General features: G+C 39.5%; 1 long non-coding RNA gene across 1 annotated transcript in view; it reads left to right on the top strand.

The window, feature by feature from the left end:
• LOC109961955 (uncharacterized) overlaps positions 1-11448 on the top strand; it is a 26111-nt gene extending 14663 nt beyond the window's left edge. Inside the window, exons 2-5 of the long non-coding RNA XR_002275196.1 lie at positions 2124-2197; positions 10651-10795; positions 10995-11130; positions 11240-11448. This is a non-coding gene — a long non-coding RNA (uncharacterized LOC109961955). The remainder of the gene's footprint in view (positions 1-2123; positions 2198-10650; positions 10796-10994; positions 11131-11239) is intronic.
• The last annotated feature ends 2474 nt before the right edge of the window (positions 11449-13922 follow it).

Genomic DNA, 13922 nt, shown 5'->3' with positions numbered 1-13922 from the left:
TGTGGCTCATTAGGCACCGAACAGGCTATATTAGCATTTAAAAATAGACTCCTCATGAAAGTTTGATATGAATGAATTGGCCAAAGCACGAATCTTTCTTGTGTTCCCCACTACTCTAATGTGTGTCCACAGGATACCTACCCAGTAGTGTTTCTTTATCATCCCTCCTTTGCTCCTTTCTGTTGTCCCGTCATCATGGTGTTCTTTTATGCTGTGTAAGCACAAGTCCACACAGCATATCACTCCTGAAGCGTACCCCCTCCTAACCTTCAAGAGTTCTCCCTGCACAATCTTCACAACTCTGTAATGGTTGATGCAGTTACCATATTTCAGACCTAATTGGGTTGAGGCTACAGAGCCAATTTGGGAGGGTAGTTTGGAAGAGAGTTCCTCTGCGACATTGTTAGGCATTGGGATGTCTTCTGTGTTGCCAGGTGTGGATTGTAATTGCCAGTGAATGAAAAGAGCTCCTCAGAAGAGAAGGGCCATTGTGGTTTGTTTTGGGTATGAGGGTGGTTTATTCACAGCAGCACTTTCCTCTATTTCTGCCCAGTAAGTCAATACAGACAAGATGAAATTGGGTGACTTGTCTTGTTTACATCTTTTAGGTTTGTTTTGGGGAGTTCTGTTGCCCTAAGAGAAAAGCGTTTGTTCCATGCAACCAAGGTACGCACTCATCAAAATGACATATTAGGTACCAAGCACCCACTGTATTCTGTTTTCTTCCTTCATCCTATTTTCTTCTGTGTAACAAATGTACTGTCTTATAATCTTGTCCATGAAGCATTGCTTAGAGATGAAGATGCGTCTCACTGTCTGACCTTACATGCTGCTCTTCAGAGCCAGGATCTATGGCAGCCATTTTCTCTCTAGCCAGTCATGAAGAAGCAAGAGATGTAAATGTCAGTCTGTGTCTCCTTAACACTCAATAAAGGGCTGGGATTGGACCCTCTGCTCCGCCAGTCGATTGGCCATCTAATGAGGAGAGGCCTTACCATAACTCTACAAGATTCACTACTGTTTGTGTTTCACCAGAGGCCCTAGCACAGTAATAATTCCAAGTGGATAAATGTTTTCCCGATAACAAGCTGAAATAACCTGTCGGGCTGAAGTTGATGTAGACAAGAAGAATCACACAATTAGCGATCAGTGGGGATTTATCCTGGTAACAGGAGACAGAAGGCAATGGGAGCATAGTCCTTTTTTCTGTCTGGCAAATATCAGGGCTACCTCATGCAGATATGCTCTTTCTTCTGTATTTCCTCAGCCTGTGTGTCATGAGTCGCGGGATTTACATTTGTAGCAGCCCTCTGTGTTTTTACCTCTAAACATCCTCTCACACTAGCATTTAGCTTATTAATTTAACTGAATTCACTTTGAGAGAAGGCGTTATGGATGATGCTCTTGCAATGAGACAATGCTGTCTAATCTCTGTTTATCTGGTGGCTGCTTCCTACCTTGAAAAAGAGAAGTAGCACTGAAACTCATTTAGATTTGTTGAAAAGATAATACTAATAAAGAAGGGTTTAAATTAAAGACACAGTGTATTTTGGATCACGTTAATGGGTCAGTCTGCTATCACTTTTTAACAGCACTGACTGTACAAAAGCAGACAAAACTGTCTTCAGTAGCAGCTTATTTGAAATTGATTTTGTTTAATTGGCACTTTCTCTGCAATAATTTTCAAATAAAGACCTTATTTAAGTATCCTAAAAACACAGAGATTGCACTGTCAGACCATTATCCCTCTCCACTCCTTATTATGTTACAAGGCGCTCTAAAGTTGATTAATAACAAGCAATTTCATCATAAAGAGGTAGGACTACTGTAGCTATTATAATTAACCTTTAAGTGTGATGGACTTTACTGTATATTGCCCATTTCTATTACTGACCCACATAGATCACACCAGAATATCACATCCATGAATCCGAGGCCTCCCAGGAGCCGGAGCGTGCACTATGTGTCAGATGACATCATATCCCCACAGGAGTGTGAATTATCTTGCTTTTACCAGCTCCGTCATATGTATTTTCTCTGCTGTTCTTGCACAAATGTATCATTTAAACCATTAGCAGCACCTAGCTCTTTCATTAGAATGAACTATATCATCTTCTCCCCAGAGGCACCTGCAAGCCACCAGACTGTGAGAATACATTTCACTGAGAAGGAATATTGAAGGTGGCAACACGGCTAGGTAAAGTATTACTTAATTTATACTGCTAATGTATAACATTGATTCTCTGTGGTGGAAAAAAGGACAAAGTATTTTCAGAGCCCACATCATTAAGGTTTAATAATTTAGACCCAGTTAGCATGATAATAAATATACTGGGTGAACTTAAGTGAGGCTTTTGGTGATGAATGCAATTAGAAAACGTTGCACTTACATAAAAGAGTAATATAAATGGGGTGTTGAAATTAATTGGAGTTGGAGCAATGGTGTGGCCTGCGGTGTTTCACGGGAGGGATAAAAACAGCCTATTTTTCCAAAAACCCTATCCAGAATACTAACAATCCCCTGCATACTGAGTTTCCTTATCAATGTCTACATAAATAACAAATGGCTGGCCTGTGACATGAGCTTCTGCTTCTTCTCTTTTTTAAATGCAGCTTTGCACACTGAAATTAAAAGACTGATAATGTGCATTTACAATTCTTGCGAAGCATTTCATTTTATTGCTGTTTGGATGCATGGCTCTATACATTACCCATCATGGTTTGTAGTACATCATGAGCTGTAGAATAATTGGATAACAGTCACTGCTGCTTTTGCAGACTAGATTAATCTATTACATGCAGTATGTGTCAGCAGGACTACTTATTATATTGCACATTTTCATCCAAAATGAAGATGCTTAATAAATTTAAAGCAGTGATTAAAGGCTGGGAAGACAAAATGAAAAGTAAACAATTGGGTGAAAGTGGCAATACTATTCTCTCTTTTAAAGTCATTAAAGTTCTAATTGATAATTTTACTGCCAGCATCTGCTCCCTGCTGTTGTTTATTTAACATTTAACAAAATGCATTCTTTTAAACATGACTTAAAATTAAAGGCTGTCCTGGATGATACGAACAAGTGATCAAATCTATAAAGTATCATTCTGAGTGTAGTCTTGTTTTAGAAATGGTTTTACATTTTTCTTTATCAGACCATTTATGTATGTAGATATCAAAAGAATAAACAATCACTGCCCAGGAATAATGCAAATGATAATCTAAACTAATGTAAAATCTACTTCTGAGGCAGTTGTTCCCACTTAGGTTAGCTACAGTCATGAATTAGCTATGTTAGTTCCTGTTTCAAAGTTTTATCGCATTCACTTATTGATGGTACTTACTCTAATTATGAACCCCTGTTTTATACAGTAGCTCAGCAATAAGCTCTAATTTTGTGTTTCCAAGCTGTGAATGATCTTTTTGTTGGTGTATACTTTCCTCTACTGTAGCCTATCTATATGTTTTTGCTACAGTAATAAATAGTCAGCCTAAGGACCATTATGTAGTACTGTTACAATGCAATTAAAACATACACATTAGAGCCACATCCCAGAAACAAGTGAAATATAGTTTCAGCTTCTTAGAGATGTTTATATGCTAGTATGTAAAGAAGGTGAAATAGTGTTGGCATTTAAGAAAATGTTCTAGATTAGTATTTGGTACAGGTTGTCAAATTCATCCTGATTTCATCATGTACATAAAGCTACAAAGAGCTTCATGAAATGATTTGTTTACCAACTAGTTCACAGCAAACAAACCCTTCCAAGACTGATGTATGAGGAATAGTAGGTATTTTGTAATGTTGATAATATTCCAGTCAAAGACCTTGCTCTTCAGAAAAAGCTGAAGACCTTGCAGGTTTTTGAAGAGCTTTGCCAGAGATAGTTTTTATACCCCACCAGAAGATTAATAGTATGCTGCCCTTGAAAAATGAAAATCAAAGGTATCAAAAAGCTCCTATAGGGATTAGATCTGGGGAGTCTGATATCAAGCCCAGTTTACTCCTTACGATGTCATTTTCTTTTTATGGAGGAAGCAGGGGGTAAAAGCTCAAGGCAGCTATGGGATCCAGGTTTGAGGTAGTCTCCCATATACCACAGTGCATAAATCTGCACCATTGATCTCTAGAATAATGCTTCTATTGACAAGAGTGAGTCTCTCTTTTGGAAAAGTGATAACTGTGCAGGGCAGCCCTACTAAACGTTAATGGATGTCATTCCTGCCTTCATCTGGGACCCTGCCCTGTAATAGCTTTTAGTGTCATGTAACACTTCTACGTGTGAGTGAATGCACAAATGTGTTTGAGACCCTGCTGAGTAAGTTTACGCTAGCCGTTAATCATTGCCTGGGCCAGCTGGCCGCAGCTACCGGGCAGGTGGGCCTGCCAGGTTGGCAGCCTCAATCATACAGCACTGAAACCGGAGCCATCAGGGACGACCATACCCCTGGTGTCTCAAAAGTCCCAGTTCTTACCAAGAGCTATTTTGATTGATACCTTAGATGCGAGTCCAGTGTAATTAAATCCCAATAAACAGGCACATAAAATTGAAAGGAAAGACATAATGTTTTTATTTTGTCTCTAGTTTTGTAACAGTGAAACATCAGTTGAATTAATTCACTAATCACTGGAATTTCTCTGATACTGTAAAAACGGTCTGTACTTTAAGAAGAAATGTTGGGACTTTTCAACCTGGGTATTCCTCTCATACAATATTACTGTTTCCTACATATTTCCAACCAATTTCATACAACAGGAATCATCTTTTACCCTTCTTTTTGAGTATGATTGAAACCAAAAAAGAACAGGGCATCTGGCTTTTGTAGATGTCCTCACAAAATAACAGGACTCCTTCCTGGTCAACTTACCGTCTGATTTACAGCCCAGCTTCATGAGTACATGCCAGTGTAAGGTTGTGGCTTCCTTTCAGTTTAGCTCACATGCAGGTAGATAAGTAGCAAACACAAGAGATTGGTGTTGATCTTCAAGCTTTCAAATTGCAGAATTATAAGAAACAGACTGTAGCTAATTGCTGCTATGTGGTTTGCTAGTGGTGCTACAGGGATTTCCCAGGGACTGTTTTTGTCAGAGTCAAAAATGAGTGTCTAAGATGACTTCTGACAAATGAATGTCTTGCCAAACATTCACACATCCAAAAATCTGTCATCTAAAAGTCAACTTCTCAAAACACCCTGACATCTAACTAGCTCACTGATAGACAAAGGGTCAGAGGTGTTTAGCATTTTTCCCTATAAGAGAGGTAGGGTGTTATGTGGCCTATTCTTCCATCCATTGCTCTGAAGCGGCTCTGACAGGCAACCATCTGAAGCTGACAAGTGTATTGTGAACCAGAGAGGAATGTTGGGACCCTGCAATAGCACTGCAACCCACTGTGAGAATGTTTTCCAAGCTGTGAGGCTGAGGATGTACTGGGTTCTGTCAGTGACATTACATCCCACGTCAAGTTTACTTGTTACTTTAATCCATGTAATTTCTTTTCAGCTGCTAGAGGAGCTAATGAGACTCAAAAGAAACTCACATTATAAGCCCTTCTTGAGTGTAAAAGCTGGTTTTATGGGGGTTACATCCTGGAATTACTAGCCTTTGACAATAAGCAATTTGTTATTGATTCCAAGCATATCAAACTTTTACATTTTATTTTCATAAAAATTAAACAAACAAGATAAAATATACTAATTAGTGCCCTTTAGAGGTGCTTAGGCTGATTCATACAACTACCTACATCTGAAATCTACATCTACATCTAAAATAGCCATCAGTAAAAATGAAGGCTTTGGACAAACAGTAGTACTGCATATATTCCTCTGCACAGAGCCTTTACTTCACCCTCATTTCAGTGTGAATGGTCTGCAACTCACAACAGTGATAACTCACCCTGGGCTTGATATTAGTTGAGGGTGCCACAAGAAATCACAGACATAAAGTTAGGTGCTGTAGATTATATTGACAGCATACACACATGCACATCGCGCACATATTCACATCACTCACAGCTGTTTCCAGTCTCCTGTTTAGAGCTAAGTTCCAGTGGGCAAGATTTATAAAACCACCAGTGACAACACGTCCTTCTTGGCCTTTAAGACCTACATAAGTGGTGCTGTGCTGAGGCCAGCTGGGTATTAATAGCTGGCATGGGAAACATAAATTATTGCTCTCGTACCAAAAATGTCATTCAATCCTTACTTCTACTTGTCAGGTTTGTCCTCTTGGATTGCTCAGTAAATCAAACCATATGCTCTACCCTGGAAAGTATTCCAAATCCACAGGCACAGCAGTTGCCAAATCAACTTATCAGTCAAACCCTATGCCTATCTATTTGATTGGAAAAATAGTAGTTTCTCTAAAGGGGCCTGTGTCCTCCACGCTGTCCTCTATTCTGGCATCCACTTTCTCCAGCTGTTTAGTAAAGATACATTTGTGTCTCTAAGGCATTCGTTAGGTGCCACATCCTGTTGTCCAGTCTGTCAAAACACTGGTGTTAAAAAGAGATACCCGGGGCCTATTTTGAGCTAGGATGACCTGGGAGAGGCCAGCTGATGATGAGGGCAAAGTGTCGAGAAAAGCACTGACATTTTGTGCACGTGAGATCGCCATGTGACTAGCGTGACCTCATCTGCAGTTCACACAGCCCTTCAGTAATTACAGGGCTTTATTAGAAGTATATTCAACTTAAATCAGCCTGTTTTTATGAAGTTGAAATGTAAACAAATATGTTTTGCGAAAGAAGACACTTTGTATACAGTAGGAAATGATTAACCATGCAGTTAACTATCAAACTACATTAGTTAAGTTGCTATTAAGAGTTACTTATATCCCATTAGTCACACTGATCTTACTAAATTATTTCTAGATGTTTTCAAATGTATCTTCTCACTCACTTCTAAATGTAACATATTGTATAACATAGTATATAGTTTTGAGTGAACACACCCCTCTAAAGCACAATGTCATCGTCAAACTAAGTATAAATTGACAGTTTTGTTCAATAATAAAGTCTGAAGGTGATGCTTTTACAGATTATTTCAAAGCAAAGACTTCCATTCCCTTCTGTAGCTGAGATCTCATGTGACGGTTACTACAAATGGTAAAGAACAAAATTATTATTATTATAAACAATCAAATAAAATAAATATGTAACAGACAACGGAACCATGTTTATAAAACCGACAAATTCAAAGCTCAAGACAGTTTATGTCTGGATCCCACAAGAGTTACTGTTCCCTCCATACAGTTTTAAAAGAGCCAGTTATGTGATCTGTTCCATGGGAAATAAAGGGCTGTTTTAAATGCAGTTAGCACTGATGACACCTTGGGGACATGTTTATCTAAATATGATTTAGTGATTAATGAGCTCGAATGTGTCGTTGTTCTCCACTCCGTGAGTTAATCCTCTCGGCATCACTGCTGAAGCAGTCACGAGGATAAGAACGGATACCCTCACTGGCCTGTGAACATCTGCTGGGCCATTTAGTCAGCTAATAGATCAGCCTGGAAAGAGAGAGAGCAGAGGAAATGCAGGTGTTCCTGGCCAGAGCCAGAAGATATCAAAGCAAAAGTCCAGGCCAAATCCACCAGGGCACAAGCTAGATGACTCCCAGCTTCTCACAGATAATAAAACGAGCATAAAGTTTGCTTAAGGTACAGGTGGGGCAATTTTGCACCGTACTCAAGAGAGACTAGTCACCTGTGTGGTAAAGGGAGAAACTGTAGTTGGACGCATATGGGAGGAGGTAAATGAAATAATTTTTAGAATATCTCTGTGGAATACCTAATGGGGACAGGATAGAAAAGGAAATTAAAAATTATTCGAAGCAGATGGACTGTTCTTTGAGTTTTTCAGGGAAATGTATTAGTGCTGTGAAAGAAATGTGTCTGTTTATTTTGTGCTGCCATGAAATGAATGGCCTGCTGAGTTGTGCCTGTGTTAGTTTAAGACTGCCTGGCCATTATTCATAATTTAGAATGTGTTTGTTATCGATTCATGATTTAGTATGATTTATTGGTGCTTGTCAGGTTTCATTCAAAACTCCACCAGTTTTATTTTAGCACCAGGCCCAGAGTTTATGAAAAATATAAACAAAGTTGGGCAAAATGTGGATACAGTTTCATTTGTGCTTCATTACATAACGGGCTTGGCTGGATTCAGCTGGTCCCTCAGTGTAATTAATTTGTTCCTGTTATTTCCTTATTGCCAACAACAATCAAATGAAATGTTCTAGAGTACAATATCCATCAAGAAACACTTTGTAATGGAAATGTTGATGGGAAAATGTCAAAATCCCTCCAAGTTCATACACTGTTTAAAGTTCAGTGTGGTCAGGTAGGAACATAATATTAACAACCGATCAGGAACAGCAGTTTTGTATTATGAATCTATCCCCAGAAGATTTGTTAGGAAGCTGTTTTGTTTCTACAACAAGCATCATTAAATCAACCGGGTCTGGATGTCTGGAAATATAAGTTTACTCTGGTATTCACGTGTGGTTCAAAGTTGAAAGATGTGTCTCAAGATTAGAAGTCTCAGTGAATAACAGGGTCAGCTCAATCTCATACGAATTGCATATATTCTCTTGTAAATTTAGCCATACTTAATGTTACATTTTCATCATCATTCTTCATGAAAATTAACAAGAGCAAACACTGTCACTAATGCAAACCAGGTAACGCCAGGGTCAGCCAATATTATCAAATTGTAGAGTCAGTAGTTTCAGACTTGTAGTTTGAATCCAGTCTCCATCTGCAATTGGTGAGTAAAGCAAAAGCAGCTGCAGTTTACGAGTGTAGCTGTGGATTTGCTGAAGTGTACCATCTACAGACAAAGAGATGCTCCAGATTTGGTACGTGTGCCTCCTGCAGGGAAAGGGTTTTGCAATTGAAGTGGTGACATACACTTGTCTAAATGTGCAGGTGCTGCAGGTTTGCATGTGTAGGACCGGTCAAACTGTATTTTTCAGAGAAGACACTGGGGCTCAGTCACTAATATGTGTATAGAAATGTACTTACCTTGCGCACAAAATAGATTAAGTGCCTACGCAATATTACCATCAGATTCATGAAATGTGCACACCAGCTGGTTTTGTTCTTATCGCTGTGCATTAGTTAGTAAATTTGGATCATTCTACAGTGTCAGCCGGTGCCCACAGTTAACATTTAGTATACTGCCACACCCCAGTTTCTCTATATAAGGAAATATGTTTGCCTAGAGGTGTCTTGTGGAGAAAGTGGTGAAGTTGCAAGAGAGAAGCAGGACATGACAGGACTTGAACTTGAGGAGATACTGGGTGAGAGAGGTGTGTCCCATGACAAGTAATCACATAGCTGCAGCAAAACCTGTTGGGAATGGCTAAGAAGCCACTTTCTTGGAGTTAAATCAGAATTGTTTATATATCCTGCAGCCTTTTAATAGGTTGCCCATTAACCAGGTGGCTACCAGTTAACACTGGCTACATATACATAATTTTATGACACCAGAAATTGGTGCATATGCATTGTTTGTGAATGAGGCCCATTGTGACTTGATGAAACACACAGGCTCAAGTGTCCCAGTAAGCCATGATAGTGTGAGAGTGAGACAGCATGAACAATATCTGGTCCCTTAACCTGAAGCAGCTTAATGACATTCAGCCATAATTAATTAAATTTTTTTTTGCACCTGTGCTATATTCTGCTCTTCTCATGCCAAAATATCTTCCATAAAATGGTGTACGCTCATGGTGAAGAACGGATCACCTGCTGTATGTGAGTGAGTTACAAGCCAGTTCCGTAAGGTGCTCTTCATCTGAAAACAAATCAAAGGCAGTTCACAGCCTCACTGTAAGCACACTTACTGTGCATTGTGTACAAGTTATGACTAGCTTGTCCTACTCTTTACTGTAGACAAGGCTTGTTGTGTGTTAGAGGACAAAGGCATACTCCAAGCTTAGATTATACCTAGAATTCAGTGGAAGTGTTCAAAAACATACAATACATTGTCAGGACCAGACGTGCTATTTGTGGATGAGACTGTTCCACTTGTTCACAGATAAAAAAAATGCACACACAAAACAATAGACAAGAAGAGATGTCTGAGTCTGAATCATTCGCCTCTTCTTCATATGTGCCCCTCAGAGCTGCAGGCCAAGAAGGGAGATATGTTGTGTGAATTGTGAGAACAAAAACAATTCTCACCTTGAGATAAACAAGAGGTATCACTGAGGCTTGCTCCCTTCCTGCTGTGCTCAGCTCCATCCAGGACAACCAGGAATTCAGCCAAAAGTGGAGTTCACCCACTGTCAGTCTAAATAAAAAACAAAACAAAAAACAAACTAGATCAAGTAAGTTCTGACAGAGCAGCTTGTAATGGGATTTGATGTCTGTGGGCGTAGATGAGGATTCATAGTTCAAATCAATAGATCAAATAAACATACTAGAAGAAAAATCATAGAAAAAAAGAAATCATAAACTTTGCATAGTTGAAGAAAAACTCTCTTACAACACCACAAAGTCATTTGAGTGTAATTATGTTTGGTAAAGCTCTAAAGTTACACTTGAAGTGATTAGTATTTCATTTGAAAGTTTATCAAAACCATACTAATTCTTATAAAGCACGTGCAGCTCAGTGGTTTGACTTGTGCGATTATCTCTCGAGCAGTGAGCAGACCCACCTTCACGTCACTGGACCTTGCCTGTTTCATCTGGAACTAAAGCAAGTTGTACCATTCAAGTCTTAGATCAGCACAACTGACGGAAACAAACAAAACCCTTCCTGACAGCTCTAAAGCCTTTTCGTGTCTGAGGTTAGTGACACTCCACAAGCTGACACATAGCAGAGGAAACTATTGCTTCATTAGTAAGAAATGAAATAGTTTCAAAATGACCTTGTTCACTGTGCTGAGAGGGAATTAATAGGCTCTAGATTGTTGCTTCAGCTGAAGTAAATTAAGATCACGGCTGACCAAATCATTTAGTGATAGAATGGCTTTTCTTTATTTACAGGAGGGATCTTGGGAGTTTGCCCATGTAATCTATTGTGGACTTGGAGAAGGCCTATGATGGTTCCTTTTGGGGGTACTTTTGGAGTATGGGATACCGGGGTCGTTGGTACGAGCCATCCGTTCCTTGTATAACTGGAGTAAGAGTTTCGTACGCATACTCAAGAAGTCAAACACATTCCCAGTTGGTGTTGGTCTTTGTCAGTGTTGTTCCTTGTTACTGATCCTGTTTGTGATTTTCATAAACAGGATCTCAAGGCATCCTGCTGTTGGTCTATGATGTGGTTGTGATGTCCAGCACACACTGGGGCATTTTGCAGCTGAACGTGAAGTGGCAGGGAGGAGAGTTAGCGCCTCCAAGTCTGAGGCCATGTTGCTGTGCTGGAAAACGGTGAACTGCTCCCTCTGGGTTGGGAGTGAGTTGCTGCCCCAAGTGAAGGAGTTTAAGTATCTCTAGTCTGTTTATTAAAACAGTGTGTGTGACATGATGAATCATCTCAACCTTTCTTGTGTGCACTTTACTCAGATAGGTTTCTCTTCATCTGGTGCACATCTGATAGACAGGAATTTTTACTGCCTCCAGTGGTCATTACATGTGTCATTTCAAATAGACCTCTGGGATCTATGTTATTGAAACACACCACCAGTAACCACAATTGATGTCCAGTCAACCAGGACTGAAACCTTCAGTCTACTCTTATCAACAATTTTATGTTTAACAATAAATGAAATGACTGTGAATCTGAAAGATGTCACTCATAGTGACAAACCCATAGAGAATTATCAGCCCCATGTTTACGGACTCCAACTTTATTTGTTTTGGTTCAGTCTGATTTCTCATTAGTATTTTTTGCATAAAAGCTCTCATAAGCCTAGTCTTTGCTACCTTCCCACCACCAAACAGCAGAGTTAACAACTAGCTTGTGAACATGCAGTAGTACTCCAGTTATCAATGAGATATTTCCCTCAGGAACTGATGGAGACCAAAACAAAGCTAAAAGCAGTGTGAATATTTGAATTACATTTGATGTAGCCAGAAACATAACTTCAGATGAAGCTAATGTGGCTCCATGTAACAGGCATATGCCTGCATGGACAACATTATTAGATAATAATACTCTATATCAGTGCATAGCTTGTTGAGGTGCCTCCAAAATGACCCAAAAAAATCTATTAGAGCAGGTTTAACAATTATAACTTTACTGTGATTCAGCAACCACAAACAACTTTCTTAACAGTACATCTTTTTTTTATTATTTATTTCACAGGTAACTTGACAATAAATAAACATCTGTCATTCACATTTTAAAACTTTGCTATTTTCTAAACATGAGCTAATATGTAAAAATAGAAGGATGCAAGACAGTTATGTTCTACTAAGAGGATACCAAACATCAAGTCAGGACTTAAAGTTCAATCAGGAAGGTTGCAATTCGGTACAGTATGTGCCACTCCCATTGCACAAAAACAGCCATCAGTACCCAACCCTCCCGCTATCCCATAATGAATGAGAGACTTGCTTGAACTGAAGTGGCATGTCAGCAGGAGAGTAGGACTTTGTCGTTGTAATGGATGCCAACATACTTAACCCCACCATTTTAGGCATTAGCTTAAACCCTCCTGAGAAGGCTGCTTCTGGAAACACTTTTCATACCCAACCCACTTATAGCCTCTTCCTCAACACCCCCCACCCCTTGAATGCTTGGCAGAGAGGAAGATCTTATGATTATACCAGCTTTTGTTTTTATCCTCACCATGCTCAGATGAGTTTGAATTTCTAAGATGTTCAAGATGTGGCAGACAGACGGGAAGATAGAGAGGCAGAGTTAAGGTGAAAGGGGGAAGAAAGCAGAGTAGAGAACACGACTGTTTGAACTGAGAGTGTAATGTAGTCAGGATGGAATCTGTCACTCAGCTTATTGCATGTTGATGACTCAGGGTAGTTTCAGCTGTAAGCAGCTCCTGATTTATGGACGGTAAGTGAACTCCTGCGGGCAGTGAGCTATGGAGGAGAGGGAGATCACAGCCCCAGAACTGCAGCAGGGCCTCATTTTTTTCAACAAAGCTGAGAGAGAGAGGCAGGGTCTGCATTTTTCCCCATCATGCCAGACTGCTTTGCACGGCAATTAGCTGTGTCCTCATTTAGTTCGCCCTGTCCCAAAGGGTAATGAAACTCATACATCATCTTCAGGGCCTGCTAATTATCCAGCTCAGTTGCAGGTAAGCTTTGTAACCATGAGAAGGCCCTGTCAACCAGATATTTATTGCTCTTCCAATAAGCAAGTAAAAAATACTCTCGTGAAAGGTTGCCTGTACCAGGCTCCTCACACCCTTGACATACCTATTCACAAATGCGCTAGTCAAAGGGGAAATGTCTTCATTCCACATAAATCATCTCCTCTGGTGGAATAAAAAAAATGTTCAGCCAGAGCAATGCACAAGTGCTGGAAACCAGAGAACATAAACATTCTGGGGGTCAGCTTGTCTGTGTTGATTTACATGCGGATGGCTAATGGAGGAAACACAAGCGAAATACTGTACTCTGTAATGGTATGGCTGGGGGACCTTGCTTGCTCCTGCTGTTTCAGTACCTATTATTGAGAAACATGCATGTTTGGATTGTGCTACTCAGCTCTGAGACGCATTACAGTTTACTTGTCACTCTAAATATATTTATTTCGACAGCAAAGCCAAATGTTTAAAGCTAATCTTGACTCACTACTAATGAAGACAAAAGACTACAGAATATATTTAGTCCTAACATGTTTAGTTAAATCAGAAGAAATAAGAAATAGAAATACTGTTGTGTTTATTAAATGTTTTTCACTTGTGTTTGTCTGAAAAGATATAATTAGTAGTCACATCCAAAAATGTACAAGATACTTCCAGTAACTCTATGAACTTACAGTGTATATCCACAGGCAAAAAAAAA

This window comes from Monopterus albus, unplaced genomic scaffold (genome assembly GCF_001952655.1).
Source record: "Monopterus albus unplaced genomic scaffold, M_albus_1.0 scaffold60.1, whole genome shotgun sequence".
Lineage (NCBI taxonomy): Eukaryota > Metazoa > Chordata > Actinopteri > Synbranchiformes > Synbranchidae > Monopterus > Monopterus albus.
This window is presented reverse-complemented; position numbering and strand designations above follow the sequence as displayed.